Source organism: Lygodium microphyllum, chromosome 28, assembly GCF_053477565.2.
Source record: "Lygodium microphyllum isolate KBCC chromosome 28, Lygodium_microphyllum_v1.1.10, whole genome shotgun sequence".
Taxonomy (NCBI): domain Eukaryota; kingdom Viridiplantae; phylum Streptophyta; class Polypodiopsida; order Schizaeales; family Lygodiaceae; genus Lygodium; species Lygodium microphyllum.
This window is the reverse complement of record NC_141162.1, coordinates 10,355,008-10,372,268: the sequence shown is the minus strand read 5'-3', so window position 1 is coordinate 10,372,268 and position 17,261 is coordinate 10,355,008.

Genomic DNA, 17,261 nt, shown 5'->3' with positions numbered 1-17,261 from the left:
TAGGTCTTTGGGCAGTTGTGCGTCCTCTTTCTTCCACTTTCACATCAAGCCTTTCTACCTTGGAATTAATCTCCATTAGATTAAGATGGAGAACCCGCATGCTCTTGATCAGTTCATCCATGACATCCTTCTTTGGAGGTGGAACAAGAGGATTTCTTGGTTGCTCGGCCATAAAGATAGGAGGTCGAGATACAGTAACATGCTCCTTCATGGATTCAATTAGTGCAGAGGCAGACCCCCACCTTAGGCGCATCCGCTCTCTTCGAGCAATCATATTAACTGCTTCAGTGACATCACTCCAAGCAGTCTTCAATCCCGTCTCAAAGTCAGGATCTTCAAGCCGATCAGTTAGCTTCTCTTGAAGAAAAGGATCAGCAGCCTTCAGAAACAATTCAATCTTCTGGCTTTCCATACCCTGCTGATCGTCAGGATCTAGTTGAGCAAATTTTCTTTCAAATTCACGGTGAAGAGCAGTGGCAGTTAGTCCCTTATTGGGCCTTTCAACCCATTCAGTGAAGACTTTCTTCTTCATGAGGCCAGAATCTTCAAGAAAAAATTCTTCTTGAAGAGCCTTCTTGATTACAGACCATCCCGCATCTTTTTGAAAATGATCATGAATCCAATCCTGGAGGGCACCTTGCACGGTCAAATGGGCAAAGTATCGGCTCCAAGCATGATGAGGGACTCCAAAGATGACCATCTTGTCAATATAGAGGCGGATAAAAGAGGACACATTTTGCCCATTAAATTGCTTGAGCTCCTGTCCAACTGCTTCCAAAGCCTTAATGGCAGTGGCACCATTCTGCTCTTCATCTTGTCTCCATTGTTGTTGCAGTTGCAACTGTTGCTGAAATTGCAATTGTTGTTGTTGACTCTCTTGCATTAGATGAACCAACTACTGCAGTGCATCTCCTCCCGAACTTGATGATTCTCCCATTGTACTTTCTCTTCTGCGGGCGGCTGACCTTCACGTCGGGTTCACCACCACTGTCATCGTGTTGGGGGTTGAAGGTTTTCCATTGGGGTTTAGAGCAGAAGAGGAGTGTGGGATTCAAGATTAGGAGAGGAAGAAAAGATTGGGGTTTGTTAAGATTTGGGTTTTTGAGATGACTTAGTTGAAGAAGAAGACCTCAAGATTTTTCTTTTACTTAGCATACACGAATGATATGAAAGACTTTGTCTTGATTACATCAAATGCATATGTGGATAGTAAGCCAATACATTTAGGGATTATCTCATATTTAATCCAAATGCATACTCCAAATTCAAGCTCAAACTATTTCTATTCCATGAATTTTAATGGATAACAACTCCAAGATACAAGTATTTTGATGGTAGATTCTACTACATCTAAGACATAGATCAAAAACTCATGAAATACATTGACAAAGCATAAAATTTACTTCAGTCCTATTTTAAAACAGTAATTTCCAGCCCATAATCAAGCTCCAAAATTGCACATAATCCCAAGAATAAGCTTCTCTAAAATCAGTCACAAATGAAGCCCTGATATTAAGAGGTCGATTCCTTCTCTTACAACCACATACATCACTTGTTTTCTCATCAAAATGAACAAGAACAGTGGGCCGCCCTATTTATGACTGGTTTTTTCAGTCCAAAACAGCCCATACACCTTCAAAAATCCTCCCCTTTTCTTGCCCCAAAGTCACTCAAGTACTTGGGTACAAGACGGTGGGCTTCATTGGATCATGAATATGGTAAAAGAATGGAAGAAGACGAACATAAGAGCAGGCAGAATACTTTTTCTCAGGTTTCCCCCTTTTATGGATTGTCATACCACTCATTTTCCTCATACCAAATGGACGGGCAAGAAGAGCTCTCACCTTCTTTGTTTGTATCTCCTTCTTCAGCTTCAGTTTGCCTTGAGTTTGCATACTTTGGAGCATGCACCATAGCCCATAGCTCATCCTCCATCTGCCACAGGTATGCAAGCTTGATTTTTGTGCCAAAAAATGTGGGTTGCATTCCCTTTAGCTCCCACACTTCAAATTGACCATTTAGGTCATTCCAGGTCCCATAAACACAATATTAATAAGTTTGGGAATCTCCCAATTCCCATTTTTTGAATACTAAAAAGGTGGCACCCCGATAACATGCCCATAAGTTTCTCAAAACCATATGATGTGGCATATCATTGGAAAGCGCTTGAAAAATGGAATCTATTGAGCTATAGAGCACTCGATTTGGAGTTATAGTATTCAAGCTATAACAAATCCAAAGATTTGACCACATGTCCCAAACTTATGAAAAATTTCCATATTCCCCAATATGGTGTTCATACAAACCTAGTGGACTTTTGGCACTTCTCTTGATCTCCAGGAAAATTTTCCTCTTGAACCATTGTGACTTAGCTTGCACACTGCCAATTACCTCCAGTTGATCAAGTTCTAGGTTCCCATAGACATAATTTTTGTCAATATATATGGTACAACTAAAAATTGTATGACAGTTACAAAAGAACTTATGAAATTAAGTGATATCTAAGTCGGATGTTGGGTAACAATGACTGAATTATGTATGAAAATTCCTCATGTGAATCCTAATGAAGTTATTCTACAAACATAAGAACTCTATGATTTATATCATGAATGGAAAACTCTTTGACAACGCAGACCAGTCATACAAGCATGTTGATTCTTGTCATTGCGAAAGAACCATTAGTTGATCGATTGCTTCACAGTTCACCTGTGGTAATCAATATAAGTGTGCGAGACTACAGTTATGAGGTCCAAAAAAGGAGATCCAACAGGCAACAACATACTCTACGGATTTTGTTTTGTCAAATTTCTAGAAGCTTGAAGTTAAAGGCTCGGTGATTAATCACATACTCTAATTTAAGGTATGAATATTGTATCCATTTATTTTATCAAGCTCATGTGTTTCGTCTTGTATAAGGATTTAGATGCTCTACATTGTGCATATTTTCATTGAAATATAGACTACAAGAGGCATTGTTATTCGATTTTTCTGGCGTTAATGGTCAAATTTCAATGAATTCTTGTTAAGTGTAAAAGTTTGACAAAGTTTTTTAGATAATTGGCACTCCTTGTTGTCCCTTTTTTATGTTGTATGAGGGGATTATTTTCCATCACCACTCATTAAACAATGTCGCTAAAATCTGATGGGACCTGAAACGGGCCGGCACTGGCTCATGCACTAGCCGGACCTCTATCATGCGCTCAACAATCCCACGGCCTCACGGCCAGGAGCGTGGATGACACATAAATCATCTTCCTAAACATCTTGCGTTTGTATCACGTCTCGTAATCCAACTCTAACCCAATTAACACTCCCCAGAGGGAGTCCTAGCACATTGCCAAATAGCATGAAGTACAAACATAGGAGGTCCTCCCACGGCTGACTGCCGCTACCTCACTACGACTCTCCTACACCTTGGGGATTGGCCCCTCGATGCGTCGCTAAACATATATAACACATTATCGCACATATTTCCACTCAAGGTACCAATTGATCGTATCTAGGAATATACCTTACCTCACTTTCTTTCCCCTTAGACCCAACGCCTAGCCTACAGCTCGGACAACCTTACTCACTCAATGTTGGTCATACTCCTCTAGAAAGCAATTGCCATGCATCTAGGAGGTATTGTCTGATACCTTTTATCATTCATGCTTCATGCAAATTGTGAATGTCCACGTGCTCAAACAAAGAAAAATCAGCATTGTGCACATGTGGAAAATATTGCTGTCAATGAATTTGACTATCGCTCGTATGCGGCGTTGCATGAATCTAGCACCGAGAAACCCTCGTGCTACTAGGTTCTTAATTTTTAATTATCAACCAACCTAAATGGTATGCATAAAAAACCAGCAAGCTTTTCATCATTTCATTCAGCATTTAAACACCTTTTATACACTCTACCCCCTCACCCATTTAGGTTGTGCATTATTGTGGCCAATTGAACTTGCAAAGCTTATTGGGCTATTCGTTCTTCTTCAAGCTGCATCATAATCAAATCCAACTTTTGCTCCATCGTTGGTTCGGGTAAATCACCTTCAGCCATAAAATCGTCCATATTTTGTTCAATCATCCTGCAAAATCTGAAAGACCTCACACTCTCAAAATCTTATGAGCGGGATGAGCATAGCTCAAAGGCGGGTATACAAGGCTTACAAATTTTGTTTGGCTTTTGTAGTCTAGGGTTCATGTCCATGTTTTTATTGTATGAAAAGCAATAAAAACTCACTAAAACACAAAGGTAGGGCTGAACTGAGGCTAGACCTCATACTTCAGATCCCCCATACATCCACAAACATGGTTCTTATTTTTTCTTGATTTTTGGCACTCAAAATCCACTTTTCCCTTATTTCTCCCCATTTTTCCTATTTTTATTGTATTTTTTGCAATATTAAACAACTAAAAATTCAAAATGGGTTGTGGCCTCTGGTCCTTAGGTTCATTTGCAGTAAAAACACAAATTTAGTTGGTTTGTCTTATTATATTTTCCATTTATATCTCAAAAACACCCAATTTTCCCATATTTCGCGTGTTTTACGGGTTTTGTTAAAGATGCGGGATCTAGAGCATGGCAGAAGTAGAAGCTATGGAGGATGGAAGATGAAGATACTACTCATGTTGACATTGACAAAGAAGACAACTATTACACAAGTGAATTAGGTTTCAAGATTGAGACTTGAACTCATAAACACAATCTTGTGTAGGATTGACAATGACACAAGGACTTGACAGAAAGAGACAAGTACTATTGCATTATCATCATATGAAAGTGATAGTCAAGTACATCATTATATAGGATTTCTTGGTAGCACACTACATCACTGTGCCTATGGGATCTGTCTCTCTTTCTAGAATGAACTGCACCTTCCTAGCCTAGTTGTTCCATACAAAGGGGCATACATAGGGTGTGATTGGCAGATTCTCAACACCCCTCCTCAATCACAACCTGAAAGTACAAAGTGTGTAGAGGCTTTAGTGAGAGCAGCACCTGCAAAGTGTGGGCATACTACAAACATGGCAAAACACCAGAGGCTGTCGCAGAAAAGGCTAAGCGTGGGTACCATAAACATGGTGGACATCCAAAGACTGTAACAGGGGCCTCACAAAGTGTACAGAGATTGTAGTACAAGGCTACATGAGGAGTTTTTACAAGCTTATGAAAGGAACATTAAGGCAGGTACAATGCTTTTAAAACAGAAAATGGGAGACAAGGACCGATAGGCCCTTGTGATCTTTTTCAGCATATGCTATTTCTTTGTCAGCATCATGGAAAATCTTCTTATCTTTCTTCTTTGGTTCTTCAGCTTTGAATGATGTGATCATTTGGTCTTCATGGCAGATCTTCTTTTTGTCCTTCTTCCTTTTCTCTTTGATCTTATGGTCTTCTTGGTCTGGTTCCCCATGAACTTTGCTTGCAACTTCAGTCTTCATGTCCATGTCTTTGTCCCCCTCAAGCAAAGACATCTCATTCTTCATGATGGCCAAGGTAGCTGGAGTGTCTTCAAAAACTTTAGATGGAATCATTGATTGCACTTTAGTGTGAGCAGCTCCATGTCTCTCTGCAAGTAGATCAAAAAAATCTTCCATGTAGTGTAGATGAGCAACACAGTTCGTGTAACTCTTCATGAAGTGTATCCACATAGAAATCTTCATATTGGTCATTCCCATGACAGGAAATCAGTAGCAAATGACTGAGAATAACCAGCAAGAGAGTTGAAATCTAATGTGTCAAAAGACACAACCAATGTCAGTGTGAAAACACACTATGTAGTATCAAAAGATACTATGGTTGAACTTGATGATAGTTCTTGATGCGTGTCCTTCGATCTAGAACTTGATCTTGAGGTATTTTCAAAAAACTTCAAGAATCTCCAAATCTTCAGAGTTTCACAATGGCTTCACTTGACTGAGATTGATCAGCAACCAAATGTGTTAAGGGACACAAGTAGTGGGATCTCACAATGCTTGTCCTTGAATGCTTCGAACCTTCCAAGTCTTCAAGATCTTCAAAGATTACTTGTTGGATGTTGAAATCTTGCTGGAGGATTCTGATCAGAGTGGCTTAGACTTGCTTTAAGTGGCAGGAGAGAGAAATGAAGTGGAAGAGAAGTTTGACACAAAGTAGCTATGGAGTCTCTGTTAGGGTTTTTGAGGCAACGTCTGTGTTTTCGTCTGAAGCAGGAGATAGGCGCAATCATTGGGGGTAAAACTTGGTGGTTAGATAGCCTATGTCAAGGGCTAAAGAAGCCCTATAGGCGCAGGATGTATCGCGGCTTGTGCGTGGAGATCCAACAATACGATAGGGAACAATGCAGATTTAAACAGCGACCACAAAATATTGCAATGCTGGAGGCTATGGTTGGTCAATGTTGGTGTTTGAAGTGGCAGGAGGCAGCGCCCTAAGCCAAGGAATGTATCTCCAGAAGAAAGCGGGTTAAGATATTGATTGTGGAGGGAGATCCAGAAGCTCCAAGGAGGTAGGGTGCAGGTTTGGCTATGGCTGCCACAGGTCAAGTGGAGATAGAGTTCAGAAATGAGCTCATTAGCTGGGACTGAGCTGGACTTGAGCTGACTTGAGTGAAGAGGAGCTGAGAGAGGAGTGAAATGAGCTAGGCCATGCTCGACTGAGCTCTGATACCATGTTAAAGATGTGGGATCTAGAGCATGGCAGAAGCGAAAGCTATGGAGGATGGAAGATGAAGATACTACTCATGTTGACATTGACAAAGAAGACAACTATTACACAAGTGAATTAGGTTTCAAGATTGAGACTTGAACTCATAAACACAATCTTGTGTAGGACTGACAATGACACAGGGACTTGACAGAAAGAGACAAGTACTATTGCATTATCATCATATGAAAGTGATAGTCAAGTACATCATTATATAGGATTGCTTGGTAGCACACTACATCACTGTGCCTATGGGATCTGTCTCTCTTTCTAGAATGAACTGCACCTTCCTAGCCTAGTTGTTCCATACAAAGGGGCATACATAGGGTGTGATTGGCAAATTCTCAATAGGTTTTACACCATTAATTTCATCCACAACACTTATGATTTTCTGATTTTCTTATTTCAAACAGTTGGAAGACATTGCAAACAACATTATAATGCATAATCATCCCATGGGAACAACTACTTATGAAGCAAATTGTATAAAACATCAATTTCCTTTGTAAAAATGAGATTACCGTTCTTTGCGGGTTGTGGGTTTTTATTTGTCATATCTTGGGTCTGATTTCCAGCCACCATTAATGCTCATGACAGTCCACAATCAGCAATCTTCCTTCCTCTTGAACCATGGAGCAATCCAGTCTTCATTGGACAAGCATCCGTCATCCATTCTTCTTCTTCTTCTTCACCACATGAATCTGCCTTTAGAGGGGAGAGAGGGAGGAGAGAGAAATACTGAAATCAGAATTCTTCATAGAGACCGCCATTGGAGGAGTGAAGATCGGCGAAAGGATCAGCATCTAGGGGGGATTGAAGCCCCATGATCAATTGGGGGGGTTGCTCACAGGCAGGAGATGGCATGATCAACAAGAGGGCGCATTTTTCGGCGCCTACAAGCCACGCCTTCTCTCGACGATTTTCTCTCTTCCCTTCATGTGAAACTTCATGCTACATTAAAAGTTGCATGTCCCCCCCCCAAAGGTCATGCCCACTTGGCCTCCCAAGTGTCCACCTCTTCAAATCTTCCCCATTTCTTGGCTCCTTCCCCGTCCAGACTCCGAATCGAGCTCTGAAAAATCTTCGGCGTCTGGCTCGGCATCTCGCATTGGCCAGTAACTCTTGTCAACCCACACGATAGTCTGAAAAATTATGAAAAGTCAACAAGTGTTGCTCGGGCGCCTTTAAAGCACTTTGGCGCTTAAAATCGTCCTAAATCGAGCCGCCGCCTTCGATGTTGAATATTTTTCCCTTGATATTCATAAATTTTAGCTATTTTTAAGCACTTCTCGGCTCCAAAATTCCGCTCTCATTGGCAACCACGGGATAGGGCGACTCAGCCCGTCGAATCCCACACTAGATCTGTACAAAAACAACCAAAGGAAGCATCAAGCTGATACAAAACAAATATATATTAAACACAACACAATGATCACCCTACCCCCTCACAGAACAAGGGCATGACATCCACAAGGAGTAGGCCCAACATAATCTGATAAAAAGTCCGAAGCTAGTCACAAACCAACTGCTTCAACATGTCTAAACTAAAAAGAACTGTCAAAGAAGTTGCCCTAAGCGGTGGTCTGAACAGCCTACCAAACTAAGGACAACACAACTAGGAGCTCCTACTAGGCGAGGACTCTTATAGTCTGATTCAAGAAGTATTTTCTTTCAGCACATTTCTTCTTTTAAGGTTTTTATTTTTTCCATACTTGGGCATGTAAAAAGGAGGGAGGTGAGCGTAGTGACCCAAGGAGAACAGGGCATCGGCCTCAGGTCCTATCTCGGTAACCAAGAACCTACCAAGCCCTCGCAAGGCGACACATAATCCTTTTCTAACACTCACTTTTATTTTCGCTCCAACCTTCCTTCATTTCTTCTTTTCTAGCAAGATGCCACCCCTAGGAAGACAAGGTATCGGCTCCAGGTCCTGTCTCGGTACCCAAGAACCTACCAAGCCCTTGCTAGGCGATGATCAACTACTCATAAATTGTCATTTCTTTCTTTTCTTCTTTTGATAGGGGTTAGAACCCCTTTTTACACACCTCTGTATATATATATATATATATATATAGTCTTTTGGGATATTCAGGGTTTTTCCTTTTCCCCCTTTATCATCTTTATTTTCCTTCTGCAGGCTTCGCTAACTGCCTCACAACTAACAAAAACTCCTAGAACGGCTGCCTAGCAGGCTAGCAGAACAGGGTCACTAGGACTCCCTACTAAAACAGGTCTTTTGATGCTTGACAATGTCTTTACAGGAGGCAACAACTATTCAGACCTCCCTCAAACATACTGAACCTAATCCTGGGACTTCATGCCTTGAACGTCGGTCCCCAATAAGAAACAAAAATCCCCTTAACAAGTACACACACACATATAGCAAAAAAACCATAGTACTCATAATAAGGATAGATATCACCTGGATAGGGCCACAAGAAGCTTCCACGCAACAAAAGGCTCCTTCCAAGCTCTTCTTCAAACCTGTCTAGCACAGAACTCAAACAAGAAACCATTAACCGCACCTGCACTAAACAGACAACTAGCCCTCTTGGCCTAAGGAAATAAAGCACTTCACGACCAAACTGAATCGGCCCCTTTGGCCAAACAAAAAAAACCATTCAAAACCTTGCAAAACGGGCTCTCTTGGACTAACGAGATCAAACAAAATAGCACCTACACATCCCTCCCGAAAATAGTGCAGATATACAATAAGATGCTCCTGTCCAAGGAGGAAAAACAGGCTCGTAGCCCTAAACTAAATGCATAAGGTTATGACCCATCCCTCCTGCATAGATAGTTAGAGGCATACGCGTAATATGTTGTCTAATCAACCTATGGGTCTTAGATAATAACGGTAGATTGGTCTCGGCCACTCTTTGCATCACCCATATCAACCATCGTCTGCCATATATTGCATGTTCTGATAACATCCCCCACAAGCGACTGAGTCCTGTTTCATCATTGATCACAATATCCAAACTAGGACCACAATTAAAGAAGAGGTCTTCTTCATAAGCAAGATTTGCTAATGAATCCGCAAACTGATTCCAGTAACGTGGAATCAGCTGAAAAGACACTCTCTCAAACTCCTCTAGTATGGTCATAGCAGTCCGATGATACATACAAAGAATAGGATTCCGCACTGTGTATGTCCCATCTAGCTGATTCAGGATCAACTGGGAATCCCCTTTTACTAACAATCGACGAATACCATCTTGTTTGGCAATATAGAGTCCCATAATCAAGGCTTTATACTCTGCCATATTGTTAGTGAATCCTACCCCGAGATAAGCAACTAACTTCATCGTAACTCTACGTCGGGGATCTTGGATTACTACTCCAACACTCCCTTTTTTATTAGGGCCCCTGGACGCTCCGTCAACATATAATGTATACGTCCACAATGGGTTTACATAGCTGGCCATCACAAACTCCTCTATTCGTAATTATGGTAATCAAAGTTTAGCATATTGAGAGGATGGATTGACGGCTCCATCCCACCTTCTTCATTGAAAAAAGACTTTGATCTCCCACACAAAGGTTCCGTCTTCCCGCTCAATCACTTTGTATCCTTTGCTTCAGCAGATGAGTTTTCCTTGATGGTATCTTTGCTCCAGATATCGGTGCTCCAAATAAGGGATTAACCGACCCATCCACCAGCTTTTAAGCTCTTTTTTTCCGCAGGTCTCACATCATTTCTAGCATGGACCTGCAATGCATTTCCTTTGTATTAGCATACTTAGAAGTAATAAGGTTTAATCTTATTAAGATTAACCTTATTCTTATACTCTACTCCCTATAGATCAGCTAATAGGGCTGTAGACCTATTCTTCCCTAACCTAACAATCTTGTAGGGGCCATCCCATTTAGGTTCCAGCTTCCCTGGAAACAACTCCCTACGCGCATCATAATACAAAACCAATTGTCCTTTCTTAAAGGTATACTTCTTCGCTTTTAAGTCATGCAACTGTTTCATGCGACGTTTAGCCACCTCTTGGTGTAATAGGCTTTGCAGCTTGATTTCATCTAGGTCGTAAATCGCTCTAATAGGGCGTCCTCATTACCCAAAGAATGGTTTATTGCGAATCTAATGGTTGGCAACTCAATTTCTAAGGGTAAAACGCACTCTTCACCATAAACTAGTTTGAACGGTGTGTGGCCAGTGGCTCGCTTGAACGTGGTATTATATGCCCATACCGCCACATACAGCTTCTTGTCCCAGTCTCATTTCTTCTCGGAGACTATCTTAGATAAGATACCCACAAGCTGTTTATTAGTACTTTCAACCTGCACATTTGCTTGCGGATTATAAGGAGTTGTTTTATTGTGCTTGATTTGCCAAGCCTAAGTCAAGCTTTTGATCACCTTATTCAGGAAATGGGTTCCACGGTCCGACACCAATTCTTTCGGGGGACCAAAACGGCATATTATCTGCTCTAAAAGGAAACTAGCAGTTTCTTTAGCATCATCTTTCCTTGTTACACGTGCTTCTGACCACTTTGTGAAGTAGTCAATTGCTACAATAATATACCTCTTTTGCGCAGTCGACGACGGAGTAATAGGATCCACAAAATCTATTCCCCACTTCTCAAATGGAAGTATCACCATAATATGGGTGAGTGGTCTTTTCCTATTCTCTCGACTATCATGTCGTTGAAAAATATCGCATCTCTTAACATACGCAAACGCATCCTCGAAGATGGTAGGCCACCAGTAACCTGCTCTTAAAGCCTTTTGTGCTATAAGCCGTCCAGCAAAATGGCCTCCGCAAGCGGAATCATGGCACTCTTTCAAAATGAATGGCACCTCATTAGGCATCACACATCGGCGATAGATGTCATCAACCCCTTGTCGATATAATGTACATGCAATCAAGGCAAACTTTAATGCGTGCTGCTTAATTTTCCTTCTCTTAGCTTTAGATAGTTCGGATCCAGCCTCTCCTGTCGATAAATAATGTGTTATCGCAGCATACCAGGAGGGAATAAACGTCGTATCTATATTAAATAACGACTCCATGTCACTACCTTCAGCCACATATTCTTTCGGCTCCCCAAAGTCCACAAGACATTCCACGATGCCTTGCAACCTTGGTGGCTTACTCCTGATTTCATAATCAAACTCCTGTAAAGTGATTAACCACTTCGCTAGACGATCAGGCGGCTGTAGCTTATTCATCAATTATCGAAGCCCCTCCGCCTTCGTATAAATCACAACTTTCTCATAGAGGATATAGTGCCTGAATTTCTTAGTCCCAAAGACCATCGCAAGACACAACTTCTCCATGTAGGTATAATTGATCTCTGAAACACCCAATTTTTGACTAACAAAGGCTATCGGATGATACCACTTTTCCTCCCAGATTTGGGCTGAATAGCAGCAAGCTGATACTATGGCGGCTACTGAAAATATACAGAACACCTCACCTCTTTTAGGTGCTTTTAAAACGGGAGCTTTTACTAGCTCCTGTTTTACATCCTCGAAAGCTACCTTACAAGGGTTGCTCCATACAAACAAACAGCTAAAGAACAATAGATTTGTAAGCGGCAACGTTCTTTCTGCCAAGGCGTTTATGAATCTATGGTAATAACCAACCGAAGATAGAAAGCTATGAACTTCTTTCGGAGTGCATGGTGGACCCATGGCAACTATGACTTTGACCTTCTCGGGATCTGTCGCAATCCCTACCGAACTAACCACATGGCCCAGCAAGAGGCCATAAGGTACACCAAAAACACACTTCCGTGGGTTTAGAGTGATGCAAAATTGCCTACACTGCTCAAAGCATTTTCTTAAAATGATCAACTGCCTTTCTCTCATGGTGGTGGCCCCTAAGTCATCAATAAAAACCTTCAACTCTTTAGGGGATATGTCACCGAATGTGTTATCTGTTGTTCATTGCCACAAACCAGGCACATTGCATAAACCAAACACCATCACATGGTACACAAAAGTACCAAAGACAGTAATAAAAGTTATTTTCAACTTGTCCTCTTCTGCAATTGCCATTTGGTTATATCCTGCAAAGCAATCCATAAACGAATATATCTCCCTACCTGCTAATTGATCCAAAATCTGGTCAATGAATGGCAACGGGTAGTAATCCTTAACCGTCTGCTTATTCAGCTCCCTAAAATCTACACATAATCTGATTTGATTATTTTTCTTCTTTTTTATCACAACTGGCAAACACCATTCCGTGTGTTGCATAAGAAAAATCAAACCTGCTCTCCGAAGCTTCTGTAACTCTTCAAAGAGGTCGTCCCTCAGTTCGAAAGGCACACGCCTTACTTTCTGTCGTACAGGGCAACTTCCTTCCTTCAACGGAATTGTATGAACGACAAAACTAGGAGAAATGCCTCTAAGTTCATCATAACTCCAAGCGAAAATATCGCGGAACTCTTGGATTAAAGAGATGTTCTCCTCACATTCTTGAACACTGAGCATGGACCCTAATTTGATTGGTCGCGACTCATCAGGTGTACCAATGTCTAGCTCGATAACATCTACATCTCTTATACGATCTTGGGCCTCTATTAGCTCGTTCAAAGTGATCTGATAGATGTCTTCCGTGGTGGATCTTTCTTTGGACTCATCACTCGATGATGTCTCATTGGAGGATAAATCCTCTAATGTCTCCAATTCTGTGGAAGATAGAGGAGCTCTCTCACTCTGCGGGGATTCAGGATAGGCATCAATCACCACCCGCTGAGCACCTTTGCTGAATATCAGCCGACCAGCGGGTATATCCACTTGACAATCCGCTTGCAAGATCCAAGGTCGTCCAAGTAATACTTGGTAACTTGGACGCCTTGCAAAACAAATTACCCTAAAGTCCAACAGGCATTCTACATTTGCAGCAGTGACATGGACCTTAGTAATGCAGCCTTCCGACTGTCTCAAACTATCATCCGCCATTTTGAGAATTGTGGAGGTATCTTTTTGGATCGCAAGACCCAACCTTTCCATCACTTCAAAACTCATAATGTTAATAGATGATCCCGTGTCAACAATGGCATAATCTACTAATATCCCATCAACATAGGCTGCAACCCTTGGGCAATACTTCTCAGCATGCTCGAACCAGTCATCGCCAACTCGTGCAATACCCAAAGGTTCTACGATATACCCGGTATGCAGGATCTTTCTAAATTCCTTGCGTACTCCTGGGGAAAGCTTAATAAGCTGTAAAAGGTTCACATCCGGCTTGACTTTGCAAAGAGAGCTCGCCAAATCGAATTCATGATAGTTCGGCAGAGTTCGCTTTTCATGCCAAACCATCCACTCTTTAGGTCGCTGAACCGGCTTTATTGCCTCTTTTTTAACTTTCACCTTCTTCCTCGGTGGTTCCTTATCCTTCTTAACATCGGCTTTACTCTCCACGGGCTTCAGAGGTCCCCCTTCCATGGTAGGATCCAGAACTTGCGTTCCTTTGTCGCCCTATTTAGAGTTTCTATCGACAGGCTTATCCTTGTTGGCCTCTCTACCCTTTTGACCTCTTGTAAGGATAGCTCGCAGATTAGAGGTTTCAGCGTCATTAACATGCACAGCCTGAATCAAACAAATCCCACTACCACTGGGTAGCTCCTCCACTGTAGTGTTTGATCGTTGGAGTATTTGTTTAGGTCCGTCTTCTCGCTGGGAATCATTTCCTTGCACACGATGATTAACAGGCCCTGGTTACCGACTACCTCGCTAGAGGGAACTAATCTTACTCCAGCAAGTGGCTGCTAAATGGCTGAATTTTCCACAGATGTTGCACTTGACATTTGGGCAATTTTGTGGATAATGTTGCCTACCACACCATTTGCAGCTAAACCTCGAAGGTGCATCCTCATCTGGGTATCTACTTCCTATCAAATTTTGTTGTTTTTTAAGAAAGTTGACATCAACGGCTATTTGTCGATAGTGCTCCGTAATCATGTCGATATAATGCTTCATCATGTCCTTAACCTCGCCAAGAACATTGGAGGCGCTCGAATCGTAGCCTTGATCATTACCCTATTGTTCCATCGGCCTAACAATTCGATTACGCACTAGTTGTTGAACCACATGCATGGTATTAGGATTAACTGCCTGGCCTCCACCATTTGGAGCCATTTGACTGCCCGTAGGCATCAGCATGCTAGGGGGAGCTGGTAATAAAGGCACATTCTGCATCATGTTCCCTCTCCCATTAGGATTAGCCATCGCTATCCCTTGGCTACCACTGCCATTGGTCATCGCCATATTATTTCCCAATGCTAGACCCATATTCGAATTGCCTCGAGAGGCATAGGCTGCTTGTAGTTGGGATTCCACTTCTTGTGCTCGTGTAATGGCAGTATCTATATCCCCCAAAGGGATACTACTCAACTGCAACTAGATATTAAAGTCCAAACCATGCAGAAAATATTGCAATTGGACAGCTGCAGGGATAGGAATAGAGGTGTCCAACTTACGGAAAACCTCTTTTAGTTTCTTTGCATAAGTACGAATATCCTCGTGTGGTTCTTGGCGGGTCACGTTAAGTACACACAACCAATATTGCCCACCCCTTTCAGGGGCAAACTCCCTTCGAAAAGCTCCATAAAATGAATCAATATTCAATATGGTTCTGGCTTCTAAACCATGATACCATATGGCAACTCTTTCTTTGAGAGTCATGTTGAAGAACATCATTAAATGTCCTTCTTCTTGGATGCGACAGTTAAACATCAGCTTTTGAAACTCCCTGATGTGGAGTTCCGCATCTTCCTCAACTAACCCATTAAAGATGGGTAGCGGGTAACCTAGAGCCGAAAAATCCGTCGTTCCTGCAAGAATTGCAATGGGCTGCGCCATGACGGAAATTGGATTTGCACTAGGAATAGGAGATGGTGAGGTTATACCTCCTGCACTTGATGTAGACTGGCTTATGGAAGAAAGGGGAGCACTAAAGCTTCCACCTTCTCCTAACTTACTGCTTGTGGCACCAAGACCACTAGATCCACTCCCTCGTAAGGGTTCAGCACCGCTATGCTTAGGGGAATACCTCCTAAAAATTTCAGCACGTCGCCTAGCTCTTTCATCTCTCTCTTGCTTTTGGATTTCTGCTAGACGATGCTTATCGATGAATAATGGATCAATCTCAGTATCCTTTGGCATAAACTACTAACTGGTCCCTAGACAACCATGATTCGAGGATTGCCACTTCTAAGCAGCTCCCAGTAAACGCACCACTGATGGGACCTGAAATGAGCCGGCACTAGCTCATGCACTAGCCGGACCTCTATCATGCGCTCAACAATCCCACGGCCTCGCGGCCAGGAGCGTGGATGACACATACATCATCTTCCTAAACATCTTGCATTTGTATCACGTCTCATAGTCCAACTCTAACCCAATTAACACTCCTTAGAGGGAGTCCCAGCACATTTCCAAATAGCACAAAGTACAAACATAAGCACTTGGGGACACCATTTCTTCTAGATTTCTCACACTATCATCATCCAATTTTAAGATAATGGTGACATCGTTTTGGATGAACAAACCTAGTCTCTCCAATAAATCTGCACTAATTATGTTCATGGAAGAGCCTAGCTCTACCATTGCACTTTCTATCAAAATGCCATCCACATATGGTTGTACCCTAAGACAATCTTTTTTCACATGCTCCTACCATTCACTACCCATTCAATTGACACCAACATGTACTATAACATAACTAGTTCATAGGATTTTCTTGAATTCCTTGCATATGTTATATGACAATCAAATTAGTTGCAACAAATCCAGATGTGATTTTACTTCACATAAAGCATTCACTAAATGAAACTCCTAAAAGTTTTCTATTGCTTTTGTAATATTTTTGCACGAAATATTAATGAATTTTGACCACTACATGCCCCATGTAAGAGCAGCTTGAAATAATCTCCCCGTGACTAGAAGAATCCTGGGCTAAATACTCCACCCTCGCACGTTAATAAACTCCACCCACATGGTGCATAAGAGGCCACGGCTTGAAGACCACAAGGCCACACGAGAACACCCTTTACGGGAAAGGCAAAAGGATAATGGTTAAAATTTTGCAAATTTTTTTAATAATCCTCTCCCTTGAGCCGATGCATGGCGGGGAGAGGGAAGTATGAGTGTAAGAGGAGCGTGGTGTGGAGAAGCATGAGGGAGGAGGCATGCACACAAGCCATGTGGGAGGCTATCTCCCCTCCCCTCGAAGCTTGGGAAGGGAGAGAGGAAGTGTGGAAGCTGTCGCCCTGCCTCTGTGGATGCCGCCACACTGACCCGCCATGTCGCCATGCTACGCCTCGCCACCTCCGTCCTCACCACCATCATCATCCTCGTCTTCTTCATCGTTATCCTCCTCCATTTCCAATCATTCCCCCCCTCCACGTCATTCTATTGTTGAACTTAATCTTCGTGCAAGCTTCTTTAGAAGCTTCTAAAACAAAGCTTCCATAAGCCTTGTACACACGGCTTTTCCCGGGTTTCTTAAAACCACGTATTGTAAAGGTAATTTTTGCGGGAGGGGGAGTAGGTAGATTTTGAGGCTGATTTCCCAAAGCATGGAGGGAGTTTGTAGATTGGATAAAGGCAAGGAGAATTTTGC